This window comes from Loxodonta africana, chromosome 12 (genome assembly GCF_030014295.1).
Source record: "Loxodonta africana isolate mLoxAfr1 chromosome 12, mLoxAfr1.hap2, whole genome shotgun sequence".
Taxonomy (NCBI): domain Eukaryota; kingdom Metazoa; phylum Chordata; class Mammalia; order Proboscidea; family Elephantidae; genus Loxodonta; species Loxodonta africana.
Genome location: NC_087353.1, coordinates 105152222 through 105170524, shown reverse-complemented (window position 1 = coordinate 105170524; position 18303 = coordinate 105152222). Strand labels below are relative to the sequence as shown.

General features: G+C 45.5%; 1 protein-coding gene across 2 annotated transcripts in view; it reads left to right on the top strand.

Moving 5' to 3' along the window:
• Positions 1–803: 803 nt before the first annotated feature.
• LOC100666482 (general transcription factor II-I) overlaps positions 804–18303 on the top strand; it is a 143706-nt gene continuing 126206 nt past the window's right edge. The window contains exon 1 of one of the 2 annotated variants that reach the window (XM_064296089.1): positions 804–982. The gene's annotated coding sequence lies outside the window, so the exon portion shown is untranslated. Of the gene's footprint in view, positions 983–9305; positions 9441–18303 lie in introns of those variants that run through there. The other variant, XM_064296088.1, reaches the window with a different exon arrangement.

The window sequence follows — 18303 nt, the reverse complement described above, 5'->3', positions numbered from 1 at the left end:
CAGACCGAACTGCAAAACCAGAAGATCTAGTCACAATCCATAAGGAGAAAAAGATTGCCAGATGAACAAAACAGGCTTTTTGTTTTAAGCTGTTTACTTCTCTCTGCAAACTGTGTGGAAATCCCTAGTAGGGACTTTCCTGCTTGGTCATTTCCAGCGGCCCATGGATTGCATTAGGGTTTAGGAGTACCAGGGCCCTTCTCCCCACCTAAGTACCCTGTAAACACTCCCTCGCCCCCCATGTTTCTGGGACTCCCAGGGCTGCTCAGAACCAGCGTGCCCGGGGTCCAGGACCCGGGCCCGGGAGCCGGCGGGCAAGGGCCGGGCTCCAGCTGCGGACGAAACGGGAGACTGGGCGCAGAGGGACTTCCGCCGCCGCCTGGACGCCGTGCCCCGGGGCTGCAGGGCAAGTGACGGGCCTGCGGGCTCTGCCGGCGCCCCGAGCGAGCGGTGCCTCCCGGGGCCGAGGGAGTCCCGGAGACCGGGCGGCCAGGGGGACGGGGGGCCAGGGGACGGGGGGCGTCCGGGGGACGGGGGGCGGCCGAGCGGCCAGCGGGACGGGGGCGTCCGGGGGGACGGGGGGAAGGGGGGCGTCCGGGGGGACGGGGGCGTCCAGGGGGATGGGGGCGGCTGGGGGACGGGGTGTCCGGGCGGAAGGGGGGCGTCCGGGTGGGACGGGGTGTCCGGGGGGACGGGGCCGTCGGGGGGAAGGGGGCGGCCAGGGGGATGGGGGCGGCTGGGGGACGGGGTGTCCGGGGGACCGCGGCGATAAACGGACGGTGAGCAGGCAAGGGTCGGGCAGCCCAAGACAACAGGGGAGCCTACACACGGATGTGTGTCGTGTAATACGTGTAGGTATTGTTGTTGTCAGGTGCCCTCGAGTCGGTTCCGACTCCCAGCGACCCTATGGACAACAGAAGGAAACACGGCCCGGTCCTGCGCGATGCTTACAGTCGTTGTTCTGCTTGAGCTCACTGTGTAGGTGTGTGTATGTATGTTTATTGTATGTATAGTGTATGTACATACATGGAGCCCTGGTGGCGCAGTGGTCAAGGGTTGGGCTGCAAACCGAAGGTCAGCAGTTCGAACCCTCCAGCCGCACCTTGGAAATCCTGTGGGGCAGTTCTCCTCTGTCCTGTAGGGTCGCTAGGAGTCATAATCGATTCAAGAGCAGTGGGGTTTTTTGGTATATATATATATACACACACACATATATATGTAATCTTGGAGTCAGGAATCTTTTCTAACCATTGATTTATAACATTGGAGGCATAAAGAAAAATATTGAGAAATTTGACTACATGAACAATGAAATTTATGTGTAATAATAACAACAGAAAACCCACAAAAAGTCAAAAGACAAGGTGGGGGAATTTTGTAACACGTCTAACAAAAGGCAAATTTCCGTGGTTTATGAAGCATTTATACAGGAGACCAAGGGGAAAAAAGCAAAGGTTCTAATTGTGAAAAACATAGAAGACATCATGAAACTCGTCTGCAGAAGCAGAAATGCAAATGGTAATAAAAATATGAAAACATGCTTAACTTCATTCATAATGTGCAGAACGGAGGTCAGATGCTGCTTTGCACAGAGCTGGGCGGGTGTGGAGGAGACGAGCGTTTCCGTCCCTTGTTGATGGGCACGTACATTGTGCAGGCTTTTTGGAGGACAAGTTGGCTGTGTTTATGAAAATTTATGTGCCCAGATGCTCTAAGAATTTACCTTAAAGAAATACTCAGAACACCATGTCAAGGCAATGTAGTAAAAACATAGCAAACAGCCTAAATGCCCATCATCGGAGGACTTTTTAGAAGACTAGCACTGTTTAGTGTTTTGTTATGCATAGTATAATCTCATATCTGTACACTTCTAAGGGGCGTGTATGCGCCAGCATAATTTTTTTTGGAAGGAGGCCTTTGATGAGAAGTACTAGAGGGCTTAGGGATATCTTCATGTTTGTCTTTTTTTTTTGTAGAATATTCATGGTATTTTATTTACCAAAAAAAAAACGCTGTTCTTTTAACTTTCATTGTAAATGCCTCCTCCTCCACGAAAAATTTCCTGCCTCATTTCCAACCTTCTTCTAGTATCTTAGGGCAATTTCCTGAATATTCCTTGTTGTATCCTTATCATATCTCCCAGCCACAAGTAAAGAGCAGCAGTTAAGAATTCAGGCTTTGGAGACAGGAAAGTTTAGATTAGAATCTGGGTTTTACTATCTGTGTATCCTTAGCCCATTTAACCCTTCAGATTCCGACTTACAGTGACCCTATAGCACAGAGCAGAACTGCCCCATAGGGTTTCCAAAGAGCAGCTGGTGGATACTAACTGCCAACTTCTTGGTTAGCAGCAGAGCTCTTAAGCACTGCACCACCAGGGCTCCTTCAGAGTCTGAAAAAAAAAAAAAAGGGAAGGTTCAGAGCACCCACCACAGGGGTTGTTGTCCGGGGACAATGAGATAGCCCATTAAGCACAGCGAGTGGCGCGGAAGGAACACTCAGTGAACCTGGTCATTGTTATACATTTCGGGGGTTGTCCTCTCCCTCCGCCCATCATCTCCGGGCCAATCTGGGCTCGTCTGGAATTGGAGAGCAGTTTGCTGGAGTCTAAAGCCGTAGGTACAACTGGAAGCCTGGCTAGCCAACTCCTAGGTTCCAAGAAAAGAGAGCGGATGATTTAAGCCCGTCCCACAGCTGGAAAACAAGGAAAAGTGCCGACGCAGATATTATTACTGGCTTTTTCCCCCAAAATTCTCTTTAGAGAAAGTTACCCACCCACTGCCGTCGGCTCGATTCCGACTCATAGCGACCCTATAGGACAGAGTAGAACTGCCCTATAGAGTTTCCAAGGAGCATGAGGAATTTCAGAAGCAAATGTACCATAACACACAGGTCTTGTTAGACGCCGTCCAGTCGTTTCGACTTACAGCGACCCCCCATGTAATACAGTAGAACCATCCCATAAGAGTTTTCTTGGCTGTAATCTTTATGGGAGCAGATTGCCTGGTCTTTTCTCTGGTGGGTTTGAACTGCCAACCTTTCAGTTAGCAACTGAGCGCTTAACCATTTGTACCACAAGGCTTCCTTCACGAGGTCTTGCGGGAGGTTAAAAAGCCCACTACTGTTAAAATAAAAATCATATTAAGCCAATAAAAGAAATTGATTAAAGTTTATTTAATACACGGTTTGCAATTTGGGGTAACATTTCGACTGCAGAGTCACTGTTCTGCCAATGAGCGATCCTCTAGAGAGTTTTATACTCCATCTTAAGGACATTGCTGTGGAAAAAGGCCAGAGAACAGTGTTTACACAATAACAGTTAACCCTAAAACACAGCTTCCCTGACTCTGGAATTTGTTTCTCAAAACTGACCTAACACAGATAAGTCTTCAAAAGAGCCCAATGCCTAAGGCAAACCGGCCTCCACTAAGCTGCTTACTAGGCTATTGTGTGACTCAAAGGTGACTTTTGGAAACCAGTTTGCTCAAAGGTCAAGGTTCAAAAGCAGCTCTCCGGGGCAAAGGCTTGGGTGGGTCACCCAACTCTACGGACTCCAGAAATCTGGATTCCAGGAGAATTAAAACCATTTCTCACTATGATCCAACAGAAAAAGAATCAAGTAGCTGGAGTCTTTTAAGGAAGTCGAGAAACTCGACATTAAGTCAATACTGGAAAAAGAGAAGAGAAAAAACGGGGTGTGGATGTTTGTTTTAGGCATTTAACCCAGATTTTCCTTGTATTGATTTTATAAATGATACATCGCATTTTGGAGTCCCTGGGTGGTGTAAACAGTTAACAGCGTGGCTGCTAACCAAAAGGTTGGCGGGTGAAGTCCCTCCAGAGGTACCTGCGAAGAGAGGGCTGGCAATCTATTCCCCAAAACTCAGCCACTGGAAACCTACGGAGCACAGTTCTACTTTGACACACATGGAGTCACCTTAAGTTGAAGCTGACTCAAAAGCAGCTGATTACTGGTTAACATTGCATTTTATTGGGAAATAAATAACTTTGTTTGATTCAATTTTTCAAATGTAAGAATGTGGATAATATTCACTCAAAGAAAAAAAAAAACCTCAAAGGCTGCACAATATTCTTGACAGGTGTTTTCTGAAAGGGTGTGTGAAGTGTGTAAACATCCTGAGGACGTGTGGCAAACATCACCAGCTGTTTGATTGGCTGATCAGTCAGGGAGGATAACCAGTCCACCTCTGCTCAATGACCAGTTTGTCTCAGTAAACACATATTCTCAAATTGTAGAATAAAAAGCATTTTTTAAAATAGAAAATATACTTCACTAGCTAGAAAAAAAAATTGAAATTTTGTTCACGTTTTTAAATGTTTTCAATGTGAAAAATCCATCTAATATTTATATTACAGATACTAACAGTTTAGCTACATATCATCTGATTCTCCCCAGATCCCTGAAGGAGAGAAAACACTACAGAGATGTTACTTTTTAGAATTCTTTAAGATACATAAAAATTACAGCAATATTAACATAATGGTAAATACAAGGAAACATTGCTCTAAATCCTGCTAATTCAACAAGGGAAACTGTTTGTTACAACTGGTGCTCCGTGGATGCTGTGTTTACTGCATAGAGCAGATGCTCACACCAAAGGCATAGTAGGAGCTGGAAGTTCTATTTAGATCATGTCTACATTATTAATTATTATGAATAAATTATAGCCTGGATTTAGTTTTATTCCCCTTTTGGAGGAGTTCTGAGCTCTATACATACTGTAAAAGGTCATTTATCCAGGATTCTAAGCATTAAAATGATTAGTTAAAATGAAAACAAAAAAGCTGTTCTAAAAATGCGTTTTATAATTAACAGTTTTAAGAAGTGTCCTGTAATGACAAAGGAACTCACTGCTCGAGTGCAGACAGCCATCTGTTGGACAGTAAAGATGTCACTGTGGCCCTATCCCAGTGTGCTGGATTGATTTGTGTAAATCCTAACAGAAGGGCTGGCAGAATCCGTGGGAACACTGCTCTAAAGGATCCTTATCTTACAAAGGATACCTGTTTTACATCCATTCTCTGCTATGTACGCTGTAAAGACGAAGAAAATGCACCCAGGAGACATACTGCCTGCATCAAGCAGAGTTAAGGCAAATCCAAAACACTGGATTTGTTGTGAAAATAGTTTAATCAAGAAAATGTCTCAACTTTTCCAGCTTACGGTTTGGGCAATCTAAAATATATAACAGAGTCACAAAAAAGCATTATTTAGTTTGGATTCAAAAGCAGATCTTTAAAAGGACCACTAAGAGCTTGGCTGCTAACCACAAGGTTGGCAGTTCGAATCCACCAGCCGCTCCCTGGAAACCCTATGGGGCAGTTCTACTCTGTCCTATAGGTTCACTTAGAATCAACTCAAGCGCAACAGGTTTGGCTTTTTTGTTTGTTTGTTTATACCATCCCAACCAGAAGCAGATTATTCAGTAGGCAAAGTAAACACAGTGCTTACCTTGCTTACCAGATCATCTGTAGTGAACAATTTCACATTTTTTCACCACATCAAAGATTCTGCTTCTAGGTATGGCTGGCATCTGTCTCTCTCAAGCCCACAGTACCTTCCTACAGAATCAAAGCCTCTTTTCAAATTTATAGTCCCTGACAGAGAGGGATTACCCAGTAAGCAAGGTAAACACGGGCTTACTTCTGCTTATTTACTAATCTGTAGTGACCGATTTCACATGGGTTTGTGAAATTGGTTACAGATTAGTGAGTAAGCACAAGTAAACTGTGTTTACCTTGCTTACTGGGTAATCTGTCCCTGGCTCGAGGCAAGAGTGGCGAGTCTGCTCTTCCTGAAGCCTCAGTTTGGTGTATCTTGGTACATGCACTTTATAGAGTGTGTTTCTAGTGTTTAAAGGTCAGATGGACAAAGTGGCTTCAACAACGGGCTCAAGCATAACAAGGATTGTGAGGATGGCACAGGACTGGGCAATGTTTCGTTCTGTCGCTAGGAGTTAGGACTTGCCGGGACCTAGAAACAAACAACAAATTTTCCGTACTACACCATTCCTAAATACAGATTAACAATTTATTTTCATCAGTTGCTCAACCCAAAAAATAGCAATTTATTCTAATGTTGGAAAAAACCTGGCTGTGCAGAGATGGCATCCAAAGTGGCTATGACGAGGGCCACAATTAACATTAGCATCCTTGCTGCTGACGTGAGAAACTGGCCAAGGAATAGCAGCAACGAATATTCAATAACTGCCTGGTCATGTGCCAAGACTTTAGTAAAGCCTGGAAAAGCATGACATTTATGACTGGAAGACATGAATTTAAGGGTTACACCCATCAATGGCTGTAAGCTTAAGAGAAAAAGGCTCTACATGCTGTTCAAATCACACTGTTGACCATCCCAAAAGGGACAGCTTTCTGACTAGAGACAATTCGAATCCAGCCAAAGTTGAGTTTCAGGAACTGCTTCAACCTCAAAGAATGGTTCCACTCTGAACCATTAAACAAATTCATAGAAAAGAAAGGGAATCGCTCTCAGACACGTTTTTTTTTTGTTTTTAATTGTGATAAATACATATGTAACAAAACATTTGCCATTTCAACCTTCTCCACGTTTACAATTCAGTGACATTGTTTATCATGTTGTTCAATTATCAACAGTCTTCTCCAGATTTTTCCATTTTTTTAACAGCAGCTCAGTGTCCCCTAGGCAATGAGTCCCCCTTTTCCACTCCCTGGTAATCATAAACGAATGTGCCTATTCTAGATAGTTTATGTAAGTGGAATCATACAGTATTTGTCCTTTTGTGACTGACTTATTTCATTCAGCATAATTCTGACAATTAAAAAAAATTTTTTTGGTGACAATATACACATCAAAATAATTTCTACATGTTTTTCAGTGATATTGGTTACGTTCTTCACGTTGTGTCTACATTCTCGTTATTTCTTCCCTAGTTGTTTCACTGTCCCCTAAACTTGTCATCTATGCTTCAGGGTTACTGACTACATAAATTTTTTTTTTTTTAAAGTTCAGTAGGTACTTAAGAATGACATTTTTTGAGCTCAACTTTTTCGTTGTTGTTTGCTCGTTTAAAAATGCCTTCAGGGGATAGTTTAGGGTCAAGGTTTGAAGAGTATCCCAGGGTAACAGTCTAGGGTGTTCCTCCAGCCTCCAGTAAGTCTTTCTTCTCCTGACAATACTTTTAAAATTGTGCTTTAAGTCAATTTACAAATCAAGTCAGTCTCTCATACAAAAACTTACATACACCTTGCTATGTACTCCTAGTTCCTCTCCCCCTAATGAGACAGCACACTCCTCCTCTCCACCCTGTACTCCCTGTGTCCACTCAGCCAGCTCCTGTCCCCCCGGCCTTCTCATTTCGCCTCCAGACAGGAGCTGCCCGCATAGTCTCATGTGTCTACTTGAGCTAATAAGCTCACTCCTCACCAGCATAATTTTCTCTTATAGTCCAGTCCGATCCCTGTCCAGACAAGTTTTTAATGATGACAAGAGTAATCCTCACTAAATGAACTCTTGCCTGACTAATTCACTTCCTAATACTCTCCCAAACGCTCCTCCATGGCTCCGAGACTCCAGTGTCCAGCGACTAGTCCTTTCACAGACCTCAATCTCACAGATTTCCAATAAAGCCATCCCTCTGTTTCCGGGTAAAACATAGTGATGCCCACAGCAGCTGAATGTTGGGGCCAAGTAGGAGGTTGCTCTTACCAGCCGAGTCGTAGACTTCTCACGAGTTACGTTTGTTCCTAAGTACACGTCAACCGCACGTGGAATTAGGATTACGGAATTTAATATTCTAAAATGTCAATGAAATACAAGGGCAGAAGGAGTGCTGCTGTTCTCAGTAAGCCCAATGAACACTTTGGAGAGCCTAGGCCAAGGGGAGTCACAGTCCAATTAGTCGAGGACAAATGGCTGTTAACAGGCTGTGGGAGAAATCCTTAAACTCTAGAAGGCTTCCGTAATCTGATCGCCTCGCAGCGTTCTTTCAAATTTTCACCCACTTTTAAAGAAATCCAACAAGGGACCTGTAGATGGGGCTTCACGGGTGCGGTCTACACACGAAGCAGATGGGGAACTCCAGTCTCTGAACGCAAACTCAGGCAAAGGCCTCCGAGTCACCTGAAAAGGCTGGCTGCTCGGCAAGTTCCCTCGCGAGCGACAAAGGCCGGGGCCAGCCTGGTGGTCGCTAGCCGGGGGCGGGGAGGGGGTCACACAGCCACTGGGTTTTCTGCCGGAAACACCTAAACCCGCCGGACTATGGCGTTTTAAGTGTAACTTCGGTGAACAGTCGCGTCTCCCCCTTTACCAAATTCAAGGACCTAACGAAACGCCGAGACGCAAAATACAACTTGGGGGGAGGGCTTTGCGTTCAATTGCTGAGCGGCTGACCCAAGCCCAACGGGAACTCGGTTTTCTGTCCCCACTCCACGGCTTTTACCTCTCGACCTTCCTTCTAAATGGTGCGCGAGGGACCGAGCAGGGCAAGCCGCGGCGGGGGTGAAGAACACAGGTCTCCTCCCCTCGCCGCTCCCAAGCCGCGGCCACAGTCGCTCTGGGTGGCTTTTGAAACAAGCTTGGGGAACGCTAACACGAGTCCTTTGTGTCCCGGAGGGTGGTGCAGGGCGGAGGAGCTCCCTTGGCCGAACTCGGAGGGCCGCAGGCCAGCCTGGAGCGCCCAGCCAGGGCCGGTTCCGGCCCCTCGGCCTGCAGGGCGCCAGGAGTAGGTCGGAGACGCGCGGCGGCCCGGCTGGAGCGCGGCGACGAGGAGGCGGGAGCCGCCCGGGGCCCCGACGTTCGCTCCCTCACCCCGCTCCCCTCCCCCACCCGTGCGGCCAGGCAGGCCCCAGGTGCAGCCATCTTCGGCTCCCACCACCCGCGCCTCCATTGGCAGTCCTTGCGGGAGAGGGCCGGGCGCTGCGTTCGCCTGCTCCTCGGGCTCGCCGGCGCGCGGCTTTCTGGGAGTTGTAGTCCGCCGCACCCACCGCCGCACGACTAGGGGCGAAGAAGAAACTACAACTCCCGCTGCGCTGCGCTGCCGGTGCGCACGCGCAGCGCGCCTTCGAGGAACAAAAAAAAAGGAAAAAAAAAAGGAGGAGGAGGAGGGTGAGTGAAGCTCAGAGAGCAGAGAAAAGGGGCCACCGATCGCCCCCCCGTTTCCCCGCACGCGCTCTCTGGCCGTGATCGCCTGCCTGCCGCGGTCCCCCCGGCCGCTCCCTCTGTCCCCCGTGAGCGGATCAAGGCGCTGAGCGAGGCCCTGCCCGGGCGGCCATGCGGCGGTGACAGGAGCTCGGCCGAGACGCAAGGGCCCCTCGCCCTCTCAGCAGCTCGCCTCCGCCCAAGGCTGCTCTGCGGCGGCCGCAGTTCGCGCGCGGCCCACACCCGCTTCCCTTCGGCATTCCCGGCCCCGGCGCTGCCTGGAGGCGGCTGCACTCGGGTGAGTCCCTCTGGGCTGATCTCCGTCCCCCGCCCCCGTCCCGGGCGCCATTACGAGCAGGGCCTTTATTGGGTGCCTCCCTCGGGCTCTGCACGGGCGGCGGGCTGCGAACAGCGGTCGCCCGGCGGCGGACAGCCTGCGGGCCCGGCCCTGCCCCCTCCGGAGCGGGCGGCCGGCGGGACGGGGCGTGGGGGTGGGGAGCGGCCGCGGTCGCGGGGGACGACGGTTGCACGCGCGGGGGAGGGGCGCGCGGGGGCGGGGGCCGCACGCGTGAGCGAGGTCCGCGCGCGAGGGAGCGAGCGAGCGGGCGAGCCTGCGGGCTGCGCACGCCCCGCCGCGGTGATTGGCCGGCCGGGCGCTGGGGGCGCGCGCTCGGTGCCAGGCCCGAGCCGGTGGGGTCGCGCTCGGCGTGGTATCTGGGGCTCCTGCGCCGCGGCAGCGGACGCGCCCGATTGGCCGGCCGGCCGCTGGGGGCGGAGCCGCGCGCTGCCTGGTAACGGCGGCCGGCGGGCTGGCGTCGCCGCCCTGCTCGCGCCCAGGTGGGGCGGCCGGGGTGCCGCTGAGGGAAGTAAACACAATGGCCGGAAGGAAGACGCGGCCTCGGGGCCCGGGGCAGACCCGGTCCGGCGCGCAGACGGGCAGCGGGAGGAGCAGAGAAAAGGCGCCGGGTTTGTGTTTGAACCCCCTGCGTGCTCTTCGCCCGCTGCCCGCTTCTAACCGCGTTTCCTCCTGACGAGGCGGGCATCTCCGTCACGGGCCTGCCGGACACTTGGCGGCCGGGCGCCGAGGCGTCGGGTCCTCAGTCCCCTTCTCCTGGCCGCCCGTAGGCACCGGGCTGCGGACCACGGCGTCCTCGGCCCCCTGGGCCCCGGTGCCGGGCGCTGGGGACACACAGGGGACGACGTCGCCGAGGAGGCTTGTCCGCGGCCGCGACCAGCGGTTGGGGATGACCGCCCTTGTCTCCTGCGGAGCAGGTTTGCTTCTGGTCCGCGCCTCCGCTTGCCTCTGCCCGCCTGACTGGGATCTGGGCGCCCCGGGCCACGGACATGTCTCCTGGCGTGCAGTCGCCTCTTCACAGCCTTCTCTCGTCTGGTCTGGTCGGGCTTCTTTCTGCTTAACGTCCCGGTCAGCTGCGTTGTGCCTCCTCGGCGGCCGTGTCGCCCGTCGGGTTCCCTGTCAGTGTTGGCCTCCTGGAGGGGCCGTCTGGGTCCTTCTCCGGTTCCCGGCCTCCCTCCGCGCCCCTTCCAGCCTGCAGCCGCCAGCGGGCGTCGCGGGTAACAGTAACCATGGCTGACGTTGGGGTGTTCCTTATGTCACAGGCGTGGGCCTTAAAGCACCTCAAAGGTATTGCTCTTAGTTTTTATAACCCGTAATTCCCATTTATAGAGGACAAATAAGCCTCGAGAAGTTGGCGGAATTTACCCTCCTTTACGCAGCCAGTAAAACTTCACGCCAGGATTTGCACACGGGCAGAGGTTTCAGCTCCCATAAACCTTCCCTGAGGGGCTTGGTGAGCACCCGTTGCGGGAGAGATCCCATTCGGGAGAGATCCCATTCGGTAGGTCTGGGGTGGGCCCAAGAGGATTTGCATTTTTATCGAGTCCCCAGGTGGTGTGGATCCAGCTAACCTAAGCAGGATTTCCAACTGTGATTTCTTCCATTTGAGTTCCATTCTGGTTCACCACAATTTAAAAAATTCTGTTCAGGTTTCACTTCTTCCATCGATTCGAACCGGTTCAAACCTGTTTCTTTTACTCTCCGATCTCCAATTTATGTTCTGCAAATGGCTAACCTGGAGCAGTTTCATCTGAAGACATATGGTTACCAAATTCATTCTTTAACATTGCAAATAATATTGTATTTTTATATTAACCTGAATTTCGTTCATCGCAAGACTTCGTAATTAGTTTTGAAAGTTATTGTTGGTAGGTGCCATCGAATGACTTCCAACTATAGCAACGCTGTGTACAACAGAAAGAAAGAGTGTCGGGTCCTGTGCCATCCTCACAATCCTTGCTGTGTTTGAGCCCATTGTTGCAGTCATTCTGTCAGTTCATCTCCTTGAGGGTCTTCCTCTTTTTCATATTTTACCAAATATGAAAGTAGCAATGTTAAACTGTTTCTGTACATTCATTAATAATTTAAAGTGACAGTGACGTTCAGTCTTAATCACTGTCAAAAATTGTTCAGTACAGAGAAAAAGTACGATGTAAAATATTTTTAATTCTAATTTTTAAAATACCCTAAAAGTCACTCTAGCAGTCACTTTAAAAATAGTTATGTGATAGAAACACTCCTAATGTACTGTAAAAATATTAAATTGAAGATTCAAAATACTGTTTTAGTAGGAAATTCTCAACTTGATATTATATAATACAATGAAAATACACCTAGTTTTGATATAGGCAACATTCCATTACTAACACTTTTAATAGTCATCTAAAATTGGTTAAGAATTTACTCACAAAATACTAGAAATACAAAGGGTGTTATCGTACCTAATACGTCAGTACATAAAGGCCAACCGCAATAAAACATTTAATATTTTAATATTCACCTTAGTTCTAAGCTGAAGAATTGTCGTATTACATAAAATAACATTTTATTACAAATATAGTTTTAATTTATAAAGTTTATGTAGAAAACATCATTGCCAGAAACCATAATTACACCTAATTAAAAGACTGTCCTTTAATATTGTTTCATTTAACCTATCCCTGTTGTCTCACAAGATGTATTTCACACCTGAGAAAGCTCTCTCAGCACTGACCAAAGTAGCTTGTGCACCCAAAACTACCATAGCGATTTCACAGAGCTGGGGATTTTTGGGTTTGGGGGGATATTGTGAACGGTTTTTTTCCCCAAATTCAAGAATATTTTTTTTCCTATCAACTCTGCACACCATCAAAGCTTGTTAACATAGCGTCAATATTAACAGTACAGTCATTTGATCTCAGTTCAACTTTTTTTTAATTTTGAGAAACAGTTCCATCTCATCAACATCGTCATTTGAAACGAGAGTATTCCCTGAATTGCTATCTTTTGTTATACTTTCAGTGTTGCTCCTTTTCAGATTTTCTGTCATTTCCCAGAAGCTTTTTAAATGTAATATGGCTTTCTCCTTAAGTTCAGAACTAATTAGAATTTGATAACGAGGATCTAGATAAATTGATTCTAATATGCTGTCACTTAAAATGATAATTTTTTCCCTGACATTAAATTTTTCAATCAATGTGTTTCCAAACATATTATGAAGAGTTCTTAATTTTAGCTTAGCTTCCAGCCACATACCGGAAACATCACTCATAGTTAATTGTTCACTTTGCAGTCTTACCATCACTTTCTTCAAAGTTTCCAAAATTAATCTGACATAATGCCTATTTGTCATTAGAAAAGGAATATTTGATACTATTACTAGCTAATCCATCGCAGAGATTTATGCACCCTAGAGGAAGGCTTCTAACATGGTGTGTATACGGCCCCATCTTGTTGGGCAATCCAGTACGGGTTCCCTTGAATTGTTTTCTGAAAGTTTGGTAGACTATGTGGGAATACGGAGTTTTCAAACGAGCTCACCACATACTTCTAAAGATTCTTCCAGCTCAGCACCCTTCATTGTGTCTTTAATAACTAACTGAAGTTTGTGTGCAGCACGCCTTCTACCAGTCATCTTTCCTCGTAAACATCGTCACTGTCACTGCACTCTGCGATGGTTAATGTCTGCAAGTTGGACCACACTAAGTCAGTCTTCAAAATTGTCACTTTGCCCTGACGTTTGCCATTCAATTTCACTATCGTTTCTGAGCAAATCAACAAATTTAATTTTATCAGAACTGTTGTTCGTGGTTACAGAATAAATCTGTTGTAAATAAATCACCGTTGTACTTCTCTAAACTCTGATGCACAGTGTTTTTTATGTACAGACCTGTGTTTCTTTTCTTTCTTTCATTCCCAGCGTCAACAGATGTATCTTACCGTCTTGTGTGAACTGAGCGTTAATTCCTAGAGTTGACCAACTCAATCTACTGGCAACGTGCACTTTCAAAGAGAATATTCCTTTTTCTAGATTACTACTCATTTTGGAACTAAGTTTTAAGGACAAGCGAGGGATCGTTTCTCTAATATTCTCTGAGTTGACTGAAAGTTTTTGACCAATTGAAGCAATAACTGGATTTAACGTTTTACGGAATCCTGAATGTCCAATCAACTCACGGGAACCACCGTTAACAGTAATTCCACACACACGGACAATTGCTTGGTTATCTAATTTCACCTTAAGGCATTCCGGAACGGCAAACTCGGCTAACGTTTTTGGTTGCATATTTGGAACACTTCAGTCTTTTCTGTCTTCATGCTTTGCCCTGCATCGTGTTCATCCGCATGGTGAGGCTTCAGGTGCCTCTCTAAACTCGCTGCATGGTCTCCAGCCGTACCTGTGCTGCAAATTTTATAGGTGCTTTTATTTTCAATCTTGTCATACTTGAAAAGTTGTCGACATGGATTTTCTCTGGGTCGTCCCATACTAGAATTCAAGGGGTAGGAAATAGTATCAACATTAGGACATACTATATAGTCGCTGTAGTACATTACAGTAAAAGCAAGTCTTAGACTTTGACAACATAAGGGAGTAGGATGCGTAAATACAGTCGTAGATCTGAATTAGAACCAGCGTGTATTAAAATCCTTCTACACATGTATTGTCAGTCTGTCAGTAAGACTCGAATAAACTCGACTTTACATTTGCAGGGTTTGCCGATTTCTTCCAATGCCGCCTTACAGCATTCTCCTACATTTCTCCAGCACCGTTAGAGGAAAAACTTCACCTCATAGTGACGCCATCAAGTTGTTTTCAGTGAAATAACGGTATATCGCTAGTTGCTGATGTTTATTAACATTTGATTTGTGAGAGATCAGAAATTAAACATTTGAGTACAAACAATGTGTGATGGTATATTTAAATCGAGATTGAATACAGGAATGGAATCATCAGAAAAAATGACATGCTATTTTCCATTTCTTGAATTTAAACACCACGCTTTAAAAATGTGCGTAATGTACGTTTAAAACGTTACACTCACCTGTCAGATTTCCCTTTACATGCGACTGTGCAGAACTCGACGGGGTGTCACCAGCTTTCAGATTTCCATGCAGAATGTTCTGGGTGGCGGAGGCTGTCACATTTCTGGCGAGCTAGAGAGAGTTCAAGTTCAGATTGGAAATGGCCCCGCCCACAGCCAAGGCTGCAAAACATTCGGAAGCAATGACAGCGCCCTTACCAGCCAGGTGCCAGAGAAGCATTCAGCACATAATGGGCGCCAGATGCACATCGAATGTAAATGGTTGAATGGTGTTGCTCACAGCTTCAAAATTATCGTTGTTGAGCCAAAAATAGCAGAGCAGAAAAAATAATGGTTCTCGATTTCCTTTCCAGTGCAGAAAACCTTTTTTATTCAGCTTTATAGATCATTCCGCTGAAAGTGCTGGATTTGTTTCGGTTTCAGTTACTTTCTGGTTGGAAGCCCTGTTCACAGGACCTCACTTTTTTTTTTTTTTTTTTCAATTTTCATTGTGCTTTAAGTGAAAGTTTGCAAATCAGGCAAGTCTCATACAAAAATTTGCGTACAACTTGCTCTACACTCCAAATTGCTCTCTCTCTAACATAAGATAGCACAGTTCTTCCCTCTGCTCTCTCGGGTCCATTTGGGTAGCTTCTGGCCCCTTTTGCCCTCTCATCCCCCCTCCATACAGGAGATGGCAACATAGTCTCATGTGTCTACTTGATCCAAGAAGCTCGTTCTTCACCAGTCTCATTTTCCATCCCCTATTCCAGTCCAATCCCTGCCTGAGGAGTTGGCTTTGGGAATGTTCCTGTCTTGGTCTGGGGCTAACAGACGGTCTGGGGACCATGGCCTCCATGGTCCTTCTAGACAGGACCTCACTTTGAGAAACGGACACAATGGTGTAAAATTTGGTATTAAATGAGGGAAAGTTAAGAGGAGCCCTCTTGGGTCAGTGGTTAAGCACTTGTCTGCTAATGGAAAGGTAGGTGGTTCAGAACCCATCAGCCACTCTCGGTGGGGGAGAAAGATGTGGCAGTCTGCTTCGGGAAAGATTATAGCCTTTGAAACCCCATGGGGCAGTTCTGCGCTGTTCAGAGACTGCTAGAGACTTTCAGTATGACTCGGAATCAGCTCCAAGGCAACAGGTGTGGTTTTGGTTTTAAGGAAAAATTTATATGTTTGCCATTCGTAACTTTAAAACTAGATCTTAAAGATCAAAAAATAACTCTTGGACTACTTACTGTAGATTGTTTGGAAAACGAATTGAGAGTTTTTTTCTATGTTAGCCATGAGTACAAAATAAAAAATTTTAATAAGTCTCCAATTTAAAAAGGGGCCATGGATTTAAGTGCAGAAAAAATTAGAAATCTAAATTAATTCTGGCTTTTAAGAATATGCTGTATTACTACAGTTAATTTTTTATTAAAATGCAGGAGCTTGGGGTTCTTGTTGACGAATTTTTTAGTGTTTTCTTATATTGTATTTGTCTCAGGGGAAAGTAATCTCAGGCTAGATAGGAAGAAGGGTATTAACATATAAGTATGTTGTATCATTTTTGATGATCTGTAAATTGATACTGTGTTCCAAACCATAAAATGTAAAAGTTAAGACCACTAATCCAGGATAGCAAAAGGAGCTGTAAACAAAACGCTGGGAAAATTGCTAAGTACTTATTATTGTTGAACAACTATTTGCATTATATTCCACCGAATGCATTGATACCCAGTGTTTCATTTTTTACTGAAAAGATAGGAAGAGTTTTTAAAAAGTTTTTTTTTTTAACGTTGCAATTATCTTCACAACTGCTGTGGTATAGTTACCATGAGATTATATTTTTATACCAGTTGGTGTTGAGTCAATTCCGACTCATGGCGGCTGGCTTACACAGATGCTAGTTAAGTGTGTGTGTAGAGTTTTGTTGTAGAGTTCTGAAGAGTTCTTTGAGAAATAATACTGAGAACAGTATTTTACTTTTTGGAAATGTGTTTGAGTAAGTTTAGTTGGAAGATAATTGCAAGAATTTTATTAAAGGCAACCTACTAAAGATCATCGATAGCGTTTTTGTTCAGAGGTTATATGCACTTATTTGGGTTAAGCTTATTCATTGTTAACTAACTAAAAGACAGTGGGAATTGCAATTATTTGTATTACATTCTAACAGCAATATAAAGAATAATACCTGTTTTACTAAAAAATGTAGCTGACATTATCTGCCTGGGAAAATAAAATGAGAAATTAGTATTTTAGAAGATGTATGCATATTGTAAAAGCTTATTTGCATAAGTTGTCAGAAGGTCTGAAGGTTGTATCTCGATTTTCCAGATTACACATTCTTTCCTCTTGTCCTTCATGGTTTTCCTCCTCTTGTTCTCTTCTCTCCTGGAACTCTTACCACTGCAATTTTCCTCCTCCTTTTTTTTTTTTTCCCTTTGTTTCTACAGTCCTTGTCTCGTGTCCCATGCTTGTTTCTGTTTTATTTCTGGCAGTCCTCATCTGCTTTTCTACACTATGCCTAGTGAGAAAGTAGTCCAGTATAGCCTGGGATTGGCCCAGTGGTTGGGGAGATTGGTGCTCATTTTTCCTTGGTTGTGACTTACTTAAAAAATGAATAAGATTTTAAGAATTTACTTTCAAAAGTATAACTTGACAGGTAAAATGAATCTGTAATTGCCAGAGGGATTGTAGCTTAGTGGATATAGACACACATTCTGAATCAGACTACCTGGATTCAAATTGTGGCTCTTTGACCGTGGGCAAGTCACTTCACGTCTTTGTGTCTTCAGTTTCCCCATATATAAGAATTGGGCTAATAATAGAACCTGTTTCTCTGTTAGGGCTCTTGTGAAGATGAGTGAGTTAAAGTGTTTAAAATGGTATCTGGCATATAGTAAGCCTTTAAACTCTGCAAGGATAAGAACTTGTTCATGGGATTTTCCTCTACGACTGGTAGATTGTATTTAGCAAATTCCTTATTTGTTGAACATGTGAATCTGTAAATGTCTACCTCAAATAGTTTGTGATGGAAGAACAGTTTTCTGTAACTAGTCCAATATATTACTTCATTCCACCTGTTTCCTAACTTAAGCTGTAATAAGTTTTAGAGGCTCTTCTTTCCCCGCTGGGAATATTGATATATTTGAGAGAGGAACTAGTAAAAGAGTTGTAGGGTAATTGCAATTTCTTTGCCTTTATAGGGCAATTGAAGGAGATAGGAAAAGCTTGTCTGTGGCCAGGCCCCACTCACTTACGAAGTGACAGTTTGATTGATTTTTGTTTTTCTGGAAAACTTCGCTTATATATTCATTATAAAGAACTTTTTAAATCTAGATAGAGCTTTTACTGCAGACTGTAACGTAAATGTCAATACAATTTTGTCTAGATTGGGGTTTTCAGATCAAAATTAGTTTCAAGACGATAAAGGAGGTATTGGAACTGAACTGCAATTAACATTTGGTCTTGGCTTTAGACTTTAAAGTACACATGATCTCCCTTTGCCTTCCACGGGCCAGAAGAATTTGGATGGATCTGAACAAACCTCTTACTAGCATTGAAAAACCGTGCAAGGTGAGTTTGCCCCTTTGTGGAGAATAAATTTGTGCCTGTCATTTCTACCCTTAACACCTCTCTTCCAAGTGGTTCTAAGACCTGAATGTAGCACCTACAGCTGTAAAACTCTTAGAAGAAGACATAGGGGTAGTGTACCAGGACCTAGGTTCTAACCGTGGATTTTTTTTAGATATGACACCAAAAGCATGAGCAACAAAAGACAGAATAGATAAACGGGACTTCATCAGAATTAAAAA